The 20,165-nt window shown below is 38.7% G+C and overlaps 1 long non-coding RNA gene across 1 annotated transcript in view; it reads right to left on the bottom strand.

Moving 5' to 3' along the window:
* The window catches only part of LOC122789132, a 272,474-nt gene extending 252,684 nt beyond the window's left edge, over positions 1-19,790 (bottom strand). Inside the window, exon 1 of the long non-coding RNA XR_006362773.1 lies at positions 19,568-19,790. This is a non-coding gene — a long non-coding RNA (uncharacterized LOC122789132). The remainder of the gene's footprint in view (positions 1-19,567) is intronic.
* Between the last annotated feature and the right edge of the window lie 375 nt (positions 19,791-20,165).

Below are 20,165 nucleotides of genomic sequence, written 5' to 3'. Positions count from 1 at the left end.
GATTATTTGATGGTTGCTTCATTATATCTAGACATTCTCTTTATGTTCTTTATTTCTTCTTTGACATATGAAGTAATGCTATATTCTGGAAGTGTCAGCAGGCATGAGAGATGATGCTGTGTTCCAGAACAGTCTAGTGATTTCAGCAAAGTCACTACATCTGATTACGAAATACGTCTTGTATGTGTACTGGGATATTCCAGCAATGGTTCATAGGTTGGTACTAGGCTATCGGCCCTAGGGCCTATACAAGCCTAGCCATAATTCCCTGGCTTTTTCTTCCCACACTATTTACTTCCTAGACCCCTGTCTAGCAGGGCGACTGACATGATCCCCAGGGTGAATTTCCTTTCTCCCAGTATTAAACTTGAAAAGTCATTGGAATATTCCATTGTAACACTTGAAAACTGCAAAATCATTGTATTTGGCAGGAATTGCAGTTCCTTCTGAGGTAGGTGGCCAACACCACAGAATGATCTAGCAAGATCCAGCCTACACTGGGAAAGTACTGATTCTCATGACTTGGTTATATATAGCTGGGGCTCCCTGCACACAGTGATGTATACCTTTTACTTTAAATGTATTGACTAATTTCATATTTTAGTTAAATATAGTTTAATTTAGTTTTCTGCTTTAGTGTAATTTACTGTTCAATTACTGAGAATTTATTTAGTTTTCTGTTTAGTGACAGAAATAAAAAGTTTGTTAGTAGATACTTTCCTTGGTGTATAGTGAATCATTTTGAATCCTGCTCATTAGGCAATACAGATGGGAATTGGTGGGGACATGGGTTGGTAAAGTAAATCAGCCATTGTGCCACAATCAGCCATTGTAAAATTTGCATATGGTATCTGGTGAGGGGTACATGAGTTACTGATGCTGCCATGGAGCCCAATGTTCAGAGAACTAGTTTGTCTGGCACTTTTTTCTTGCCGATTATGCTTGAAACTTATCTGAGTTGTTTGTCATCATTGTGGGGGAAGGAGAGGCTAAGGTGATTCTTGTGTTTAAAATTGCACCTATGAATTCTATGATTTGGGTTGGCTCTAGTTGACATTTTTCATAGTAGACAGTTATTCTCAAAGAGAAGCACATTTGGAGAACCTTTTGTCTGGCTTCTATGAGTTGATGCCTGGTCATAGCAGTGATGAGACAGTCATCTAGGTAGAGAAGCAGTCTCAAGTGAGCTGCTACTACTTCCATGCCCCCCTGGGGGCTGTGGTGGGACCAAAGGGCAGCACTCTGAATTGGTAGTGACTGGCTTCCAACCAGAAGTGCAAGAGCCTCCTGGATCGCCTGTGCATTTTGTATGATAGTATGAATCCTGGAGGTCTATGGAGCACATCCAGTCATTCTTTTCCAGAAATGGAAGAATGGATTGAACTGTAACTATCCAGAATTCGGTTTGATAAATGGATGTTTAGTTTGCTGAGATCTAGAATAGGTCTCCAGTCCCCGGTCTTTTTTGGCACTAACCTTGAGTAAATTCTGGATCCTATCTGGTCTGGGAGGACCTTTTGGATGACTTGCTTTTCTATCAGCTTTTGTGTTTCTAGTGATGCTTGTTCTTTTGACTGCTGGGATTTTTTTATAAGAGGATGGTGTTAGTGAAAAGGGAATAATATAACCTCTGGATATAAAATCCCTGCACCCATATGTCAGAAGTTTTCTGTAGCCAGGCTCTCAGGTGCAAGGAAAAATTACTCCTAACTGCCTCCACAGGAAGGCACGTCTCTTTTCAGGAGCACTGGAAAAGAACGAGTCTTGGAAACCTTTGTTGCTTGGAACCCTCTGCCATGAGGGCAATTTCTTCCATTGGAGTTCCTCCCCCTCTGCCCCGGGGTGGGAGCTGTCATCTGTCAGGAAAGTACTCTTGGGACTTCTTGAACCACATTTTTCCACCAATGCGCTGGGTCCTCGAAAAAGGAGTGAAAAAAACATAAGCCCCACTGCAGAAAGTCTTTACATCCTTCTCACACCTAGTGAGTGGGTCTTTTACTTTGGGCCCAAACAAGGAAGTGCCATCAAAGGGAGCAATGACAAAGTCACACAAACACATCCAGGCATGTCTCCTTAAGGTTACTCCTAAACCAGTGGCTTTTGTCATTCCTTTGGCTGCATGAAAAATGAGCCTCATGGGCAAGTTGGAAATGGAAGTCAGGGTGGCCAACTGAGAAGTTACAGAGTCCTGAACCTTGTCAGAAAAGGCTCCTGAGACAGTATCCAAAAGTTCTTTAGTCAGCTACCTGTGTAATCTCTTAAAATGTGCCAGGTTATTCAAAGATAGTAAACTAAAGATCAATGAAGCATAAATCTGCTTCCCTATCCTATACATTGTCCTGGATAGTGGAACTTTCATCTGCCAGTTCCATTTTGGTGGCTCTTGCTACAACCGTAGCATCTACTGGTAACCCCTTGGTCTGGAAGGGTTTGTCTAAGGATGCAGTAATAATTTTGTCTGGTCTCCAGGGTTTTGGCTCAATAGTGTTGGGGGCCTTCCATGCCCATTAAGAGATCAGCTCAATCTCAATAAGCTCATCAGCAGGCGGGGTCACCCAGGAGGTATATGGTCAGGTGCCAAAGGCCTGCAGGTACACCGATTCCTCTGATATAGAATTGCTGGACTGCCAACTACCTCTCCATTTCAAAATTTCCAGGATGTCTCCAAAGGAGACATCTTCAGGAGGTGATCGCAGGGATCCCTCACCCTCCTCAAAATCTGTGTTTTCAGTGTATGATTCTTCAGGGGAATCAATATGTTTCCTCTTACACTTCTTCTTCTGAGGAACCTCCTCAGCAGAAAGCTCTGGGGAGGTGTTGGAAGACAATGTTCCCAAATGTGGGGTTCCCTGAGGCCTTGACACCTGCTGTCCAGCTGGAGGAAGGGTGAGAGGCTCTGGAACAAGGAGAGACTTGACAGGTATTTCCGAAGGGAAAAGGACCAACTGTCTTAGAGTAGACAAGGCTCTCTCCTTTGCTTCAAAAGCCAATCCACCCACTGTAGGGAGGGAGTCCATGCCTGAAAGAACAGCGGTCAGTACTGAAGTTTCCCTTTGATCATGGTTGGCATCTCCTGAAGCAGAAGTCAGAGCCGCTGATCTGTGCAGAGGCTCCCAGCAGGAGAGATGACTCTGAAAAAACTTGGGTCAAATCAAACTCCTCGGAAACAGCAGGACAGGTAGGGCTCTGGGAGGTCTCCAGTTCCAACCAAGCAGGAGAACTCAAGAGTCACAATTGGCACCGAAGAAGAGGACCACTTCTGAGCCAAAGCAGTCAGTATTGAACAACTCAGAACTGAGGTCCCTGAACTTGTAGTAAATGTCAGAGGAAGAAAGATGTTTGAAGGAGTGGAAGCAAAAGGTCCCTGACCTGACAGAGTAGGAGGCCTAGTGATCCTAGTGGCTCCTTGTGTCCAGAGAATCTCTGACCATTGTCTCCATCTCTTCTTCAGTAAAGCTTCTGGAGGAAGAGGTAGATTTTGTTGAAGGTGAAGTTGATTGATCCAGTAAAAGAGGATGACAGTCTATCTTATCGACAGATGGGGAATATCTAGACCTCAGTAATACAATTAATTATTTGGTAAATTCTCTAGTCTGTGCCAGTGTAGACTGTACCAATGACATTCTTTTCCAAAGTCAGTACTGATGGAAATGCAGATGCCAAAGATTTAGTACCTTGTTCCGAAGTAGCTGATGGAACAGACAACTTAGACATTTTGCTGCTCAGTGATGAAGGTATCAGTTCCAAGGAACTGCATTTCCTAGACTCCATCGATTTCTATGAGGAGGAAGCAGGACTGTACACAGAAGATTTATACTTATGCTTGCGAGAGTCATTAGATGGTGACCCAGAAATGGCCTCTCCAAAAGAAGAGAGCAGCAAACCTTTTAATATTAATTTATTTTTCTGCTCCACCAGTGCCCAATGGCTAAAGGCATGGCAGATGCAGCAATCCTCCTTGAGATGTAATGGTCCAAGACAAAAACACAAAGGGAGTGCTGATTGGAGAATGGCATTTTATGTGCACACCTCACACATCACATGAAGCCAGAAGGGTCTCTCTTTTCCTTTTTTTTTGTCCACCATGGAAGGGGAAAGATGGCACCACAAAACACATGCACTCAAAAAGTTACACAAACACACAAAGATAGAAAGTTGTTGTTTTTTTGCAAAGTAAAGGGAAAGAAACAGGAAGGCAATCCCAACAACAGTATTTAAGAGGCTACCAAGAGATAGAGGAAGAGACACTAACCGTATCCAAGAGTACAAGAAGTACGAAACCACAAATGGGAAAGACTAGCAAACAGTGAGATAGATAGTACAGATAAAGTATTTATAACAAGGGGGAACTTAGACAGAAAAAAAAAGCTATAAAATATCACATCTATTTGTAAGCTCAAGTGTAAGGCAAAACTATGCCTGAATATGAAAGCGGCAAACAAAATTTAAGATAAAGAACTAGTTGCATTATGTGTAAAGGGGGAACTCGAGAGTTTTTGGTTTCCACAAGCTTTAGCAAGCGGCCATGTCAGTTCTGAGAGATCAGAACCGAACCCATCCATTGAGGATAACATGAAAATTGACAACTTCATATTCTAAATTTTCAGTTAAAACACCTGGAACCATTATTCTTCTGCCTTTTGATAACAAATGTGTTTTTGTTTAGATATTTACAATAGTTCCATACAAAATATATACATGTTGTATCATCTAGTGGTGGACTGGGAGAACCTTGTTTGACAAACGTTTAACCTTTTTCTGACAAAATGTTGGACCTTGTCTGTCTTATCAGTTATGTCGGAAAGTTCCTTAAAAAATCTCCATTTTTCTTGCACTACTTGTTCAATACTTCTTTCGTCAACTGAATTTTTGAGCAATAGTGATAGGTGCAGCGGTAGCATTGTCGCCTCACAGAGTTTCTCCCATTCGATTCTTGGCGGGAGCACCTTGTGTGTGGAGTCTGCATGTCCTCCCCACAGCTGAGTGTCATTCGAAAGACATACATGAATGGGCATGCCTTCATTGAAGACTGTGCGTCGGGCTGGCACCATAAAAATCAACTGCCAATCATTAGCGACCCCTAACCAGGAAAAGCCGAAAGAAGAAGAAGTGATATACTGAAATCTCTCTTAGTATCGTTACAAAGAATAGCTTAAATATATGACTAAACTAAATTGTCCAGGTATCACCTCTTAGGAATGCAGAAAATTACAAAAATAGTATGTACCACATGGTTTTAAGCAAAAATTGGTTATACTTGTAGTTAGTTGGTACTTAATAAATGATTAATATTACAAGGCTGTGCAAGCAAAAAACACCAAAGAAGATAAAATGGCTACATATTATAAACAAACTGACTATGCTGTTTTTCAACATTGTGCTTATAGTTCAATGTATTCTATAGTAAGAAAGGACTATTTTTCATTACAATTAATATTAGTATGCAACAGCGGTAAAGTGCCAAGATATTTAGGAAACAATTGCTGTTAAACCACATATTGCTCGTTTCTACTGTTATAATGTTAGAGGGCCCAGTCTTGAAAACATGCTCTGTGTTAGCTAAGACACTATTTTTGTGACTACAAGTGGTTTGCTGATGTAGTAACATCCATTCAGCGAAGTAGAACAGTATGGCTGTAAAAGCACAGGAAACAGTCCTGGGATCATTGGTGCAGTCTTGCCCTACTGATTCTCACTTGCTTCAATACTTTTTAAACCCCACTGCTCTACATGCAGTGTTGTGGCAATTATTCCATCAAGTCAAGCCTAAAAATAAACTTCTGGCGGGTGGTAAAAATATCAGGAATCTAAAATCAATTAAGAAATGTTATAGCTTTTGGCCTTAGGTTTGCTTAAAACAAAAGTGATACTCAAATACATTTATACCTACTCTGTTCATTTTGTATCCTTGTTTCATATAACTTGTATTGATTCTTAAGTAATGTTTTTATTATATCTAATTTGTTATTATTTAAACTGCAGATTGTTTTGGTTTATTTCTGAAAACTGTAAATTATTGTTCTTAAAATGTTTTCTCCCCGAGCCTCTTCTGAAAATAAGCTTCTACCTAGTCAGACTTTCCCAGTAATCAAATGTAAAATAAAATAAATATTCATTTAAGAGCCAAAATAAAAACGGATATCCAATCATTCCCCAAAAAAAAAAAAAAAAAAAAAGGTTCAGCGGTGTAAGTAAATTTGCTATATTGGTAGCCATTTGAATAGATCACGGTTGCAGCAGCTTAGGTATAAGGGGTTATATCAAAAACAGAACTCCACCAAAACAAAATACAATCTCCACGAAGTAGATGTAGCACCAGGTATGCTTTAATCCTGGTACCTCGGCATCTCACCTTCAAGGGAATATTTCTTTGTAAAACACCAGCGTCTTAAATAGCATAACATTTGAAAAACATTTTCCAATTAAATAATTATACAATTTTCTCAATTAATTAATTTGACTACTTCATGGAGTTTGTGTTTTATTTAGATAAGGGGTTATATCCTTGTCTAGGATATGACCAGCATTCAGCTTTCATAGCTTTAGCACACCGTCCACACACACTCTGGCTACTGTACAGCTCCAGAAAAGCAATATAAAGTCAGTGGCTAGTACGCCAAAACTTCAGAGTTTTCTTGCCTCCAAGGAGAGAGGCTAGAGCACTGCCAGATGGGAACAGTAATAGCAATCCCACACCCTGGCAAAAAAATAGCAAAAAGGGGGAGGAGGGAGAGGCTACCACAATGGTGATCTATTAAAGCATCTACTGTTATGGTAAGTTTACTTGCACATCTGTGCTATGCTCAGCATCAGATTATTTTTGCAGTAGCCCAAAATATATTGGATGAATACTACAGTTTAGAAAGAAAAAGTGGATGAAGAAGAATCAGAGTCCAGCAGCCCTTGGAGAAAAGCACTAGCAAATCCTGCTCAGGACATAGAGGAGGAATCTAGTTTGTGCGTCTTGGTAAAGGGGTCCAAAGATGATCATGTTGCTTCCTCTAGTATTATTTCTAGAGTCCATTCCTTTCCAGAAAGCCACAAAATTAGCCAGAGCCCTAATAGAGTAGGCCCTGACTATGCCTGGAAGTATCTTATGTTAAGAACAAAAAAACAAATAGCGTGACACAAACTGTCTAGACAATCTACTCTGACATGGACCGTCCCTTTTTCTTACTTCATTGGAAATAAAAGTTGCTTGGAAGTTCTGAAGGTTCTTTGTCTTACCGATTTAACGTCAAGAGTTTTATGTGAACATCTAGAATATATAGACTTCTCTCTCTCCCTTTTTTTTCTGTCTGTGTGTCTGTTATGGGACTGAAAACAAGATGAATTGTATGGGTCAGTGCAAACTTTGACACAGCCTTGGGTGTAAAGGAAGGAATTGTTGAGCGTTACCCATTCCTATCTTTGTGAAAGATGAGACAGGGATGACTTACAATAGCAACTCAAGATACTCATTCCCCAAAGTTCTGCAATATGAGAAACACTGTTTTCCAAATAAGAACTTTCTATTGGAAACTGCTCATGAGTCTGCATAAACAAGAGACGTTTTTCCAGTACAAAATAAGATCCCAAGTAGGTGCCACCTTCCTTCCAAGAAAACAGATTAAACATTCCTTTCAAAAGCTTGAGGAAGAGTAGAAAGTGGGAGAATGGATCTAAGGGCAGGTCAGCATAGATGGCCTAAAGGAGAATCTTGATAGAGTAAGAAGAGCCAAAGGAAATCACTCAGAAATACTGCAGAATCAATAAGTTTAAGTCTTGATAAGGGTCTTGTATCTCAACACTGCATCAACTAGAAAATATTTTCTGTTTATCCATATATGGATTTCCTAGTAGCAGATTTCTATTGCCTCCTTTAATATCTGCTGTATATCATAGAAACATCTAAAAGGTATTAAAATTCTATCTTCCAGCCAGTCAAATGAAGAAATTAAAGGTTGGGCTGTGTCAAACAACTCCCACCTTGTATGAGCAAGTCCATTCAGATTTAGTGAACCACTGAATATTCCTCATGTGAAGTGTGGCCAAAGTAATGATGGGAAGAGTAGCAGGCCTTGAAACCTCAATGATGGCCAAGTCAAGACAGGCAATATGTACTGCTTTGCTTTCTTTTAGGGCTTTGGTGACATTCTCAAAGAAGTTTACCAGCTTTAATAACCATTATCTACCCTTAACAAAAACCACACTGGGTCAGGTCAAGATTTGAAGGTTGGCCATGTCCTTGTTGACAAGGTCCATGAGGATTCTTTCCATGGCCTTGAATATAAGACTGGTTAGGCTTATGGTCTATAGTTCCCAGGGTCAGTTGATGGACCCCCTTTGTGCAAGGGGATTACAGTTGCTGTTCTCCACTCTCCTGGAACAAAGTCAGTGCTCAGGCTATGGTTAAAGAGTGCCAAGAAGATTACCTAGGTCATGTTTTAGGTTTAGTAAGCAGTCTGTTACATTACCTGGTCCCATAAAGGCCATGTTTTTGGTCTTTGATAACAATATGACCTGCTTATTGGACATACTGGGAAGATGACAGGTGTCTGGTATGATTTGGGGTATGGCTGGTGAGGACAGGGGGGTGAAGTTTGGCCTAAATCTGTTAGCTAACAGTTTGGCAGTTTCTTCAGGGTCAGGTGTGAGTGGTACCATCCACAATGAGTTTGGCACGTAACTGGGTATTCCCTTTTAGATTTCGAAAGTAGCTAAAGAATACCTTATGAAACTCTAGTTATGAAGCTAAAATTAACTTCCCTAGCTAGGGGACTTTACCAGATATCTGATTTGCTTGTTCAAACTGTGCAGAGTATCCTTTCTCTGCTTACTAATTCCCTCTTGTTCATAGATCTGTTTTTTCCTTTTGTTATATAAACGGTTTATACCAGAAGTCCAACAGGGTGGCTTGTTTTTACAGTAGTACTTGGTTTTCATTCTCTCAAGTACAGCAGAGTCAATACAGTTGTTTGCATGATTATACAGGGCGTTTGTGTACTCATCTACAGAGGAGACATTGTAGACTGTGTTATCAGGGAGTCTGAAATGTTTCAAACCATCACTTAGTAGGCTATAGTTTGTTTTGGAGAAGTGTCTCATCTTTATTACCCTTGTTGAGGTGTCAGGTCTGATTGTGACTTCAAACAAGACAGATTTATGGTCAGACCTTACTATGGAGGGAAGAACAGGTGTTAGTGCAATGCCCCCTCCCCCCCATATTGGTGAGTACTAAGTCTAGAACATTTAAGCCCCTTGTGGGGGTGCAGAGTAACTGTTCCAGAGCATTTTTATCAAGTCCAGAAACCTCAGTGCAGTTGAGCTTGTGCACGTCACCCACTTGACAGAAGGATAGTTGAAATCTCCCATGACCAAGGTATTTGGTGTATATACAGTGATTCAAGCAAGTACAGGGAGGTGATGTGCTTCTCATTGTTCATGGGGGGGACCTGTAGCTAACTAGTAATGATGTGGAAAGGTGTTTTACCTATAGTTATTTGGACTTGGAGTAGCTCAAGACAGTCATATCGTCTAACCAATCTCCAGGTGTATTTGGATTTATTAAATAGGTATACACCTCCACGGTTGGTTCTTTCACATTTGTTTTGAGGTCTGAATGTGTGAAAGGCATTGTAGCCTTGCATGACTGGGGTGCTTTTTGCAGCCTTGAACCAAAGTCTTGTTGACTGTATGGACATAAGCATCTTCCGAGGTGAGGAGAGCTTCCAGTGTGTGCAGTTTCCTGTTTAGATGCTTAGCGTTAAGCAGAATAACCTTCAGTTGGTCTGTAGAGGATTCTTTTTATGTTGGCAGTATTGATTTAGTATTGCCTAAAAAGGCACTATGGGTGATGCAAGCATCTTTGCCAATATTCAAAAGCCTAGAGGAGACAGGTGAAGATCATCTCTGGCAAAGCAGCATACTCTGTCGACCATGTCTTCCCAGGCTGACAGATACCAGATCCCCCTGGACTGACACCAGAAGCTAAGCCAATTGTTGAAGTCAATCAATTTTTGTTTATATTGTGGCATCATCCTGGGTGAAGGCATAATGTTGCTTAGGACTAGGAACATACCTGCCTGGGGCACACAGTCTGAGAGTTCAGTCATGTTTCTTCATACAGTAGGTATGTCTCAAGTCATTCACCCACCATGACAAGAGTTATAACAGTAATTGTTTTTAAGTGACTTGAGTGTGTGCATGACTTGATGGATCCTAGCACCTGACAAGCAGCCGACCCTGACATTCTGCTTGTCCAGTCTGGTGAGGGGGGGCATCATAGCTATCAACCTCTTACTATAAGAAATCTGGACAAAGCCAAAACAAATGGGTGGTTGAAGTCCCAAAAATAGGGGCAAATTTTAAATACTGATCTTATAAAGTTAGAAAGTTGCTAGAATAAAAGGTCTTGTGTTACCATGCATTTTTTGAAGGATATGAAGTCTGAAACTGAAAAGCCTGTCATTTAGTGAATTAGTGAATTCAGTTCTCACTGATTTGCCACCAAATCCAGAAAAATCGCAAATTTTATGAGGAATAGACCAAAAATATGAGGCAAAAATCTGGACATACAGTGAAAATCTAAAACAGTTGAGGGGTATGGGGGCATGTGTGTCTCACTATGGAAATCTCCTATGACCAGGACATCTGCCTTTAGGGGCTTATTCGCCTGGACACTGGTATGTGTGTTATGTGTAGTAGATTTTGGTCATGCTCTAGCATGTGTGAGTTGTTTGCCCTTCAGAGGTCTCTGGTCTTTCAGCAGGCTCTTATTAAAGTACCTCCACATATGTGGGCTTGTGTGTTGTGACTTTATCTTGTGTGTGGGAGGAGCGACGTGTGTACTGACAACCTGTTTGACATCTTGTTTATTATTAAGTGAGAGGATCAATTCCAGTTTCATATTATAGTTACATCTCTCACATAATGCATTTGTTTGCTACAGTTGCAAATGGTTGTCAATACACACGAAGCAATTACTACATTGCCTCAGGATGCCCATGTCAATCAGGTTGGTTGAAGAAATGTTTGGGAATCTGACTTTCCATTGTTGCAGGTTAAACCATAAGTATGGTTAGGGGGTAGGCAACGTAGACCAGCTATTACTCTGGGGTTAGCAAGGGGACTTATTCTATTGGGGATTAGGGATTAAAATGTGTGACAATGCCGCTCAGTGCTCATCTGAGTTGCCTGCAGTGCAGCAGGGGAAACTGGGAGGGTTCCACTGACTGTCCTCTAAGGAAAATGTTATATCTAGGAGTTTGTATCTATTCAGGGCACCACTAACCCAAATTGCATGGTGCACAGCTACGCACTAACACAAGGCTTAAATACAAGCAAATTCAAACAGTTTTAACAGACTACCAATAGGAATGCCGCACACAGAACCTTATTCCAGGAATCCCCAACTCAGATGGGTCCTGAGCTATGCATTTCTGCCACAAGGGTGCAGGGAGGCTCTCTTAATGCAAGATGGCTGGTTTTAGTGCTCAAGTGATACCAAACAATCTAGAATCAGCAAGTCCAAATCTAGCCTATGCGAATTAAGGCAAACGTAGCAATGATACAAAGTGATGAATGAAGCAGTCACAGCAGCAAAAACAGTAAAATGAAGCAGTGGTTCAATAAACAGTTCACAAAAGTGCAATACAGGCTTAAATTATACTAGTGTTTAGAAAATTTCAGTGGATGCCTTGGATTTTCGTTCAGATCCTCTCCAGACCTCTGGCTAAGAACATCAAACTCTGAGCAACTCTGGTAAATTGTGTAGACCACAAAGCTTCTTAATGCAAAATAACTGGCCTGAAGTCCAAGCTCAAACCAGAATTAAGACACTTTTATAATAACAGACACAATGAGCCTTTAACCAGCAATTCCCAATTTACAAGGCTGTAAGTTACCTCTCCTGCCACAAGAGCATAGACCACAAAACTTTAAGATAACTAGGTTGCAGCCCAAGTGCTTAAATCAAAACTAAGAGGTTTAGAATAACAGTTGCAATGTAATCAGACTACTAATAAGCAGTAATAAATGCAACTGAACACCAAGAACAAACATCAAAAAGAAAAATAAAGTACTAGATTAGGGCTGAATAAAGTGAAATTTAAGTATGTGGGAATGGAGGAAACAGAAGAAAATTCAAGTTTAAGAGATTAATTGGGTGGGCCTCCCAAACTGATCACTCCATACACAGTAGAATGAGCTGATGAGATGGAACTGGGAGGAGTGTCCAAAATCAAATTTGTAGTAGGGGCGGGCAACTCAAAAGCCACCAAGTTTAACAGTACAATAGTTGGGTAAAATCAAATGCAGGCAGAGTTCAGCAACAGTCAGGCAGAAAACAGCAAGTAAAGCAAACAAGCACTTCAGCACAATCAGTGCTCCATAGGTTTGGAGTAGTAATTGCAGTACACTCAATTATGGTCTTCTGACTAGACAGACAGACACACCCAGTTGCATGCAGTGAGATTAGAACCCCTCTCTAAATACATAGATAAGAGAACTCAGTACTCTACACAAGTGTCATGAGACAATTCTAAAATCACTGAAATTCGCTGACCAGGAATAGAACCCGGGCTGTGGCAGTGAGAGCACCAAATCCTAACCACTAGACCACCAGAGATCCCCAAGATAAATAAAATACAGCAGTCTGTCCATATACAATTAAAGCCCAAAAAGGAGGACCTTTTTCCAATGATTATTTCTACTTGCTTATTTGAGCCACTTAGATCCCCATGTTTTAGTCACATGCCCTTATGTTACTTTACTTATTAGAAAAGACCTAAAATCATAAAATGTTACAGTGCCTCTCAATGATTTTCAGCAAACTGACTCAGTCAGAGCTGTACAGTGAAGAAATCAAGGTTTTACAACTGTTTTGACATTTCCTTGCATTTCAAATTTGAATACAAACTTTGTACACACACACACACACACACACACACACACACACACACACACACACACACACACACACACACACACACACTACATATATTACATAATATCAAGCATACTCACATTATTTTGAATATATTTACTAACTTTAGATAAAATTAAGTTAATTCCAAAGCCTACATTAAATGCTTCCCACTATCTACTCCAATTTCTGAGTCACTTTTGAGTCAGTGATCCAAACCCATAGTGATACATTGATATAATCTGCTGTCATCATGGCTAAAAACAGGACATTTTATAATGCACACTGTAGGCACATCTGGGCACTAGTGATACAGATTTCTGAACATGATCCTTTGACAGCCAAACAGCACAATGTCCATCATTCATACAGATCTCACGGCATAAAAAGAAGGAGCCATTTCAATGAGTGCATTCATGGATAACCCAATAGCCAGCTGTGATTTGCTTTATTCAGTACCAGAAAAGAAGAGTAAGAAATGTGCAATTTAACTCCCTATTGAAGTGTTAGCACTCAAAAGCAGAGTGCTGTCAAAAAAATCGACCGAAAATGCAGAAGAGCAAATAGTGAAAATGCAGAAGAGCAAATAGTGAATATCACTCTCCTCCTTTACCCGAGAAGCTGCTGTGCTTCTTCCTGTAATTGTTTTAGTACAAGTGCCAGTTTCATGGAGTCATTGCTATAGTTAGCTTTTGATGTACTCTATGAACAATGTACTTAAGCATAGTGAACGATGCTGGCATAACAAACTATAGGTGTGTTAACAACTACACTGTCATTGTGCAGTGCATTACATTTGGTATTATAACTCTGATAACATGATTTATCATTGCAGGTTATTTTCATAGCCCAATGTAAACATCAGTCTATGACAAAAAAAATATTCTAAAAGTGTCTATTATATGGCAGTTTAGCTGAAAGCATTATTGATTTGCTCACTTTCCATCTGCCTGCATTTTTATTCTGAGCAAGTCACTTAACTAAACAATGCTTCTCAATTACCCTTGAAATGAGGTATTTATTACTAGCTGGTATACCTAGTTAACAAATAAAATATGTGCACATTTTATGTGAAGTAAAGATAAATAATAGCACAAATCCATTTGATATTTAAAAAAAAGAGCAAGCTACATTCAAGTTCTGGAGCTAGTAGGTATGGGGTGGGGATTTTTTTTTTTTTTTTTTGTATTCTGAATAAAATAAACCTATGTTAGATAAGATATTGTACAAGGAAAAACCCTTTTGTTCTTTAGAACTAATTCAGATGAGACTCTAAAGCTGAGCAGTTATGTATGGTGGACATTTTACTTGTATATGCATACATTAAATCATTTTCTATATAATGAGCACAGTGCAGTATGAAAGATTTTGTTTTACACATACTCACTCAATTTTATGCATTTAAAATGTCTTCACTATGGAGTCCCACTGAGTCCATGATCCATTTTCTAGAGAGTTCAAGGAGGTTTTAAACTCCTCATAGAGAACAAATATATAAAGTACCACTTGAGCAGTGTTTTAACAGCAGTGGAACATAAATAAGCAGTTATATAGGCACGGAATAACAAACAGGTCTTTGCACAATGCTTTACTGGCCAACAAAAGGCAAGGACTATTTCACACAAGTTGATGATTCCTAATAGTAGGTTGGCAATTTGAATACTTTCAGAGGTGAAAGTATGGCTGGAACTTTCTTTGATTTGACAAATATTTCTACAAAATAAAGTATGGCACATCAGAAGATGCTGTCCTCAACTTCCCATGTGATGGGGTATGTGACTAACAGATGGTGATAGTATACAACTTCTTCACTGGATGTCCCCCCTCAGACCTTAAAGAGGAGAAACACCTGGCTTTAGAATGACATGAGCATCAGACAAACTCTCAGAAGACGGACCAGTAATGAGTATAACCATCTCTTCCCAGGATGAATCCTGCAGGCCTGTTAGACAAAGAGCTGAATTCATTGACATTTGTCTGGTGAAGATTAATAGGATGCAAATGTCATACAAGATCCCAGAGAAAGAACCAAACATTTAACTGTATTTTTAGAAGTGAGTGAGGGAACTTTGAAACCATATAGTAGTTATTTTTACAGCACAGGAGATCTTCTCAGAATGTGGCATTTCTTCTACAAATAGAAAGCGCAAGTATATGAGGGACTTCACCTGAAGAACAGGAGTATCAGATAAAGACTTGCTAGCCAGTTGTGGTAATGTCAATGTGCTGAAAAACTTATACTCACTACATAGCATGGCCTTGGTCTTTGGCAGTGCCAGCTAATGTAACCCAATGCCTCAAAGAAGAAGAAAGGCTGTCACTGAACTTTCAAAGTATATTCCTGCTATGTAACAGTTGAACCAATTGACATCATGAGTTGTTAAACTAAACTAGGCTAGTCAGTTGAGCAGCAAGACAAAATATACAATATCAAACACCTTGCTGAAAGCATACCTCTCAACTTGCAAGAGGTACAAAGGCCCTTGAAAAGTAACTACATCCAGCGAAAAATTGGGGCATCTAATTAGCACAAAATTTGAATACCAAATAATACAATTTTTACCGCTTCTATGAGGAATATGGGATATTTTTCAGGAATGTTTAAAAAATAGTTTCAAAAAAATAAAATTAAGAACATTATCAAAGAGATGGTGTAAAATCTGTAAACTTTATTACAAATTTTTCCCACACAAGGTCATTTATTTTTACTTTTGAAAAGGAGATGAGAGATGTGCGTCCTCTTAAAATGACTGGTGCTGTTAGTTGTCAGTTGTGTGGTGTGGTTTACTATGTATTAGACAGCTTCAGTTTCCATGTGTGATGGGGAGTTCAGAAAATTGTGTGAAGGGTAAATCAAGCCTAAAAATAGGGACATGCCCCAATAAACAGGTGCATCAGTTGCATCACTTGCAGGGGTTAAATCTGACCTGAAAATAAGAATGTCCCTGCAAAACAGAGCCAGTTGAATGGTTTGTGCTTCAGTCTAGAAAGAGGATGAATATACATTGACCTTTGTAGTAGTCAGAATGTGCTTAATGGATTGATCAGTGTAATCTCTACCCCATGTTTAGGCTTGAAACCTTGCTGGGAGTCAGTAGGGTATTACTACATAGGGAGAAATTAATGTAGATACACAGCCTTTTCATGCAGTTTTGCAAACTGGATAACAACTTGAGACTGGCAAGTACTAACTAATAAGATCATTTTTAATTTCTCTTAGGAATAGAAATGATACTAAGTAATTATTTACAGCTGTTGAATGGCTAATCTCATGTTTGGAATAGCAAAACTAGGGCTGTAATTTACTGGGCAGGGAAAGCTGACACTGAAGAACTGGGTGGTAACCATCGGAAATGTCGGAACATGTGAGCGGGTCCCAAAATACAGAGACTGAATCCCCCCCCCCAAAAATGGACTTGTATACCAAGTCAGATATGGCCATTTCTCAGAATATATGCTATTCCATGAGATATAGTGATCTCAGAATTGGTATATACAAGTTCTTCAGAAAGCTTTCATTAGGTTAAAGGTCTTAAAACACTCCATAAAATAGGAATTAATTCAAAAGTGATAAATTCCAGAACCTTCACAACTACTTAACTTCATTTGCACTGTGTTTTATTTACATCCACGTACTATTAAAAAATATATTAGAAGCACATAATATTTAAATGCATGTTGACCATATGAATTCATATGGTGTGTTCATTGTTATTCTAGTAGCACAGATAGGGTGGGGTGAAGGCAGCAGCTGCCCTAGGCACAGTGTGTTAGGGGGCACTTGTCAAAACTAAAGTGCTTTGCACTCTGTGCATGTGTAGAAAACAGCTGCAACAATTTAAAATAAAAAAAAAAATAAAAAAATAGCTTTTTTGTTATTTTTTTTCCTTTAGAACTGAAGCGCTTACCACTTATTGTGTGGCACAAATTGTAGAAATGTATGCATCGAGAACAGAGGACCTTTACGAGGATACCAGCCAGGACAGCACCAGACACCAGTAGAGATAGTTACACCTCTGGTTAATTCTATATATTTGATATCCCACTGATGTTTTAATACATTACCTGGACAGATAATTTTTTCCTAGTAAAAATCATTTTGAAGCATGTTGTGCTAATGTAGCCTACCCCTCAAATTTCAGTAAAAAGTAGGTACACCAGCTAAGCATAAATAATTAGTATTCACAGCATTTTATTTCAGCTGATCTTTCAAGTTTGTTTCCATCTTCGACTATCACCTACCATCTGCAACATTAATAGTATTACTTGCGAGTATGTACCAAGCTACGGTCTTCGTTGCACATGAACGTAAACCTTCTATAGTGGAGGCCCATGAGATATATGTAAATCAGCCCTTAAGAACATACCAGTGGTTCGTCTACTTCCCCTCCCCCCAAATAACTTTACTGAATTGTCACTTGTGACATAGGCAAATTTACATTTGTATACATTTTTTGTTATTAATTTATTTTTTTTTATTTAAGTTTGATGACTGCGGAAGTCCACTGGGCCAAGAGGAGACCATTTTCAGTGGAGGCCCAAGGATAAAAGCTCCACAATAATTGCAAGTAACATTTCACATGTTACAAAAGGACATAGTTCATACAGTTAATTGAAATGTTTACAGATAAGTTCTATGATATTTGCAATTGGCTTGTCACAATGTTATAAAAATGACGACATAATTCAATACAGAAATTTCAACATTTACATAAAGCGAATATTTTTGTTTCAGAATATATAGCTACTAGCCATTAGTAGGTTAGGAAATATTATGCATGGAGAGGGTAATAGTATAATGGAGATTGGAGAGTATAGTGCAATAGATATTAGAGAGAAAATTAGTTTTTGGTAGGAGAGGGATTATTCTGGGTGGGATGAAGTAATAGTAGAGGTAGTTGGATAAGTCAGTGCAAGGTGGACTGGGGGTGTTAAGTTGGAGCGTGGCAATTCACGGCAAAATAATAAAACTATATTAACATAAGCATTATACTTCACATATATTGCTTCATATCATATAAAGCAAAGCAATATTACATAAATTATTCAATTTATGCCTTTATTTGTGGTTCATCTACTTGACTTTTAAATGACAATGACTTTTTTACCTTTTACTTTTCAAGAATTTACTGTTGCACACATAATGTCCATATTCTTGCCTCAGATTTTTGGTCTGCTCCTGATAAAATTTTGGTTTTCTGGCAAATCATTGAGGATTGAAGTCAGAAAATAATGACAGACATTTGAGTTTCAGACTTCATATTCTTCAGAAAATTCATGCTAATGCAAAATCTGTTATTCCATCAACTTTCTATTTTTGCAAGAGCAATATTTAAAAACTGTCCCTATTTTTGGGCCTTTGTCCCCCAATTATATATGGCTTTGTCCAGAATTCTTGGTCTTAGAGGTTAAGAGGTATGTTGCAGACATGCCATGTTTTGTCCTTTATCTGAGCTCATCAGTACAGCAAAGTGAATTGTTTGGCTGTAATTGAGAAACACAGAAGTTAAAATAAAGCTTGAAATCCATAAACATTGAGGTGCTTAAAAAATATCCCAAATAACATGCAAACTCAAGGGTAAAAAGGTCACACAGATAAACCATTCAGTAAAAACTATAAGAAAAACCCAGACAAGCTAGAGTCTTCAGTATGTAATACTCTAAACCTCCACAGATGACGTACATGCACACATCATTGTATACTTCAGTTTCTGGTTATATAAAACTACTACATTCATTAATGAAACAGCAATGAATACAACTGCAAACCTTGGAATATCATCCTGACGATACTGTTTTGTAGCATTGGCAGCATTTTGTATAAGCTGATCTTTCAAGTTTGTTTCCATCTACAACACAATAGTATATTGTATAATAGCACACAATAGTATATTGTATAATAGTATTACACATGAAGTTGTGCCACTATGTTTCCATTATTCATTTAGTTTACAAAATATCTATGACACAGTTCAATATGGGGTACCATCTAAAAGTAGTGTCACTTGTTACTAATGTAATCCCACTTGACAAGAAAGACTTCAAACAGGCACAGCCCTTGGCATGAAGCTCAATAATCACATTTTATGTTCCTCTAAAACTGTCATCCAACCCCTTTATTATACTGTATCCTTTCTTTGTACCTTCTGGATTAGCTTAGTACGCCAGCTATGGTCTATGAAGGGTTCCATCACAGTTTTATATATCTTAAAAAAAGTTTATAATGAGTTATTTAATGTAATCACATGTTTCGTTTCCAAGGTGCCACTATAATAAAATAGTGATCCTAGATGCAGTTCTGAGGTAAAATTAAAAGACTTTATTTACACAAGATCCAACAAAAGCAACCAACGCGGATTCTGCTTTTGAAAAATAAAAATGGAAAGTATCCCATATTTAAGTTCAGTCACCAGCAGCTCTTCTGCAATAAAACAGAAAACTCCTTCTCAACAGAGAACAGGCATACACTTCTTATTTGTTGTATAGTAACCTTTAAGGGCTTGAATGGCACAAAATGATAGCATAAAGTTCAGTCCTGAGTTTAGACAGGAAGAGAAATTTAGGCTGAGTAAACTCTTTGGAATGAAGCAGTTTTTAAAGCTTGCAGCAACTAGCAAACACTATCTTCTATATTACAATGTTTGATAGTCTACTTAAACTCACCACAAACAGCTACAGCTTTCCTGTTTCACACAAATAGCTTGAATCCATGAAACTGAAACTTTTCTTCCTGAGAGCATCAATTCCAATTTCCACCTGGTTTATGTAACAGCACAGAAACCACAACACACATTTCCAGCACTTTGTCTCCAGTTTAAAACTTTTGCTAATAGCAGAAGTACTAGAGAAAATTAAAACGCTCCTTCTCCTAACTAACTTCTTTTCTAAGAGCTCTAGACCCACCCTGTTACCTCCCTGTTAACCCTTTAATGAAAAGTCTGAGTTAGTTAATAAAATAAGGCTGATATATCTCACACCTGTTACCAGCTCGTGTTGCCTATCAGATCACTTACCAACAGGTCTTAATAGCATGAGGGTTAAGTTTATCTAATAATGTGACTTTATTAATATTTACTGTATTTCACAGTTCATGGGTTCCTTAAGAGTTGATTATTTACATAAAAGCTCATTTGTTTTGAAAAAAATGTACAATAGCTGCATCACTCACTAAAATGGGTGCTTTCTGTGTTTTTATGGGTCTACTGTTCCACCTAATTGTATTATACTGTTAGTGAGTAGGTTTGACCTTTAGCTGGAGAGG

This window comes from Protopterus annectens, chromosome 14.part0 (assembly GCF_019279795.1).
Source record: "Protopterus annectens isolate FY-2018-M chromosome 14.part0, PAN1.0, whole genome shotgun sequence".
NCBI classification, from domain to species: domain Eukaryota; kingdom Metazoa; phylum Chordata; order Ceratodontiformes; family Protopteridae; genus Protopterus; species Protopterus annectens.
The sequence above is the reverse complement of the archived record's forward strand: the minus strand, read 5'-3'. Positions and strand labels throughout refer to the sequence as shown.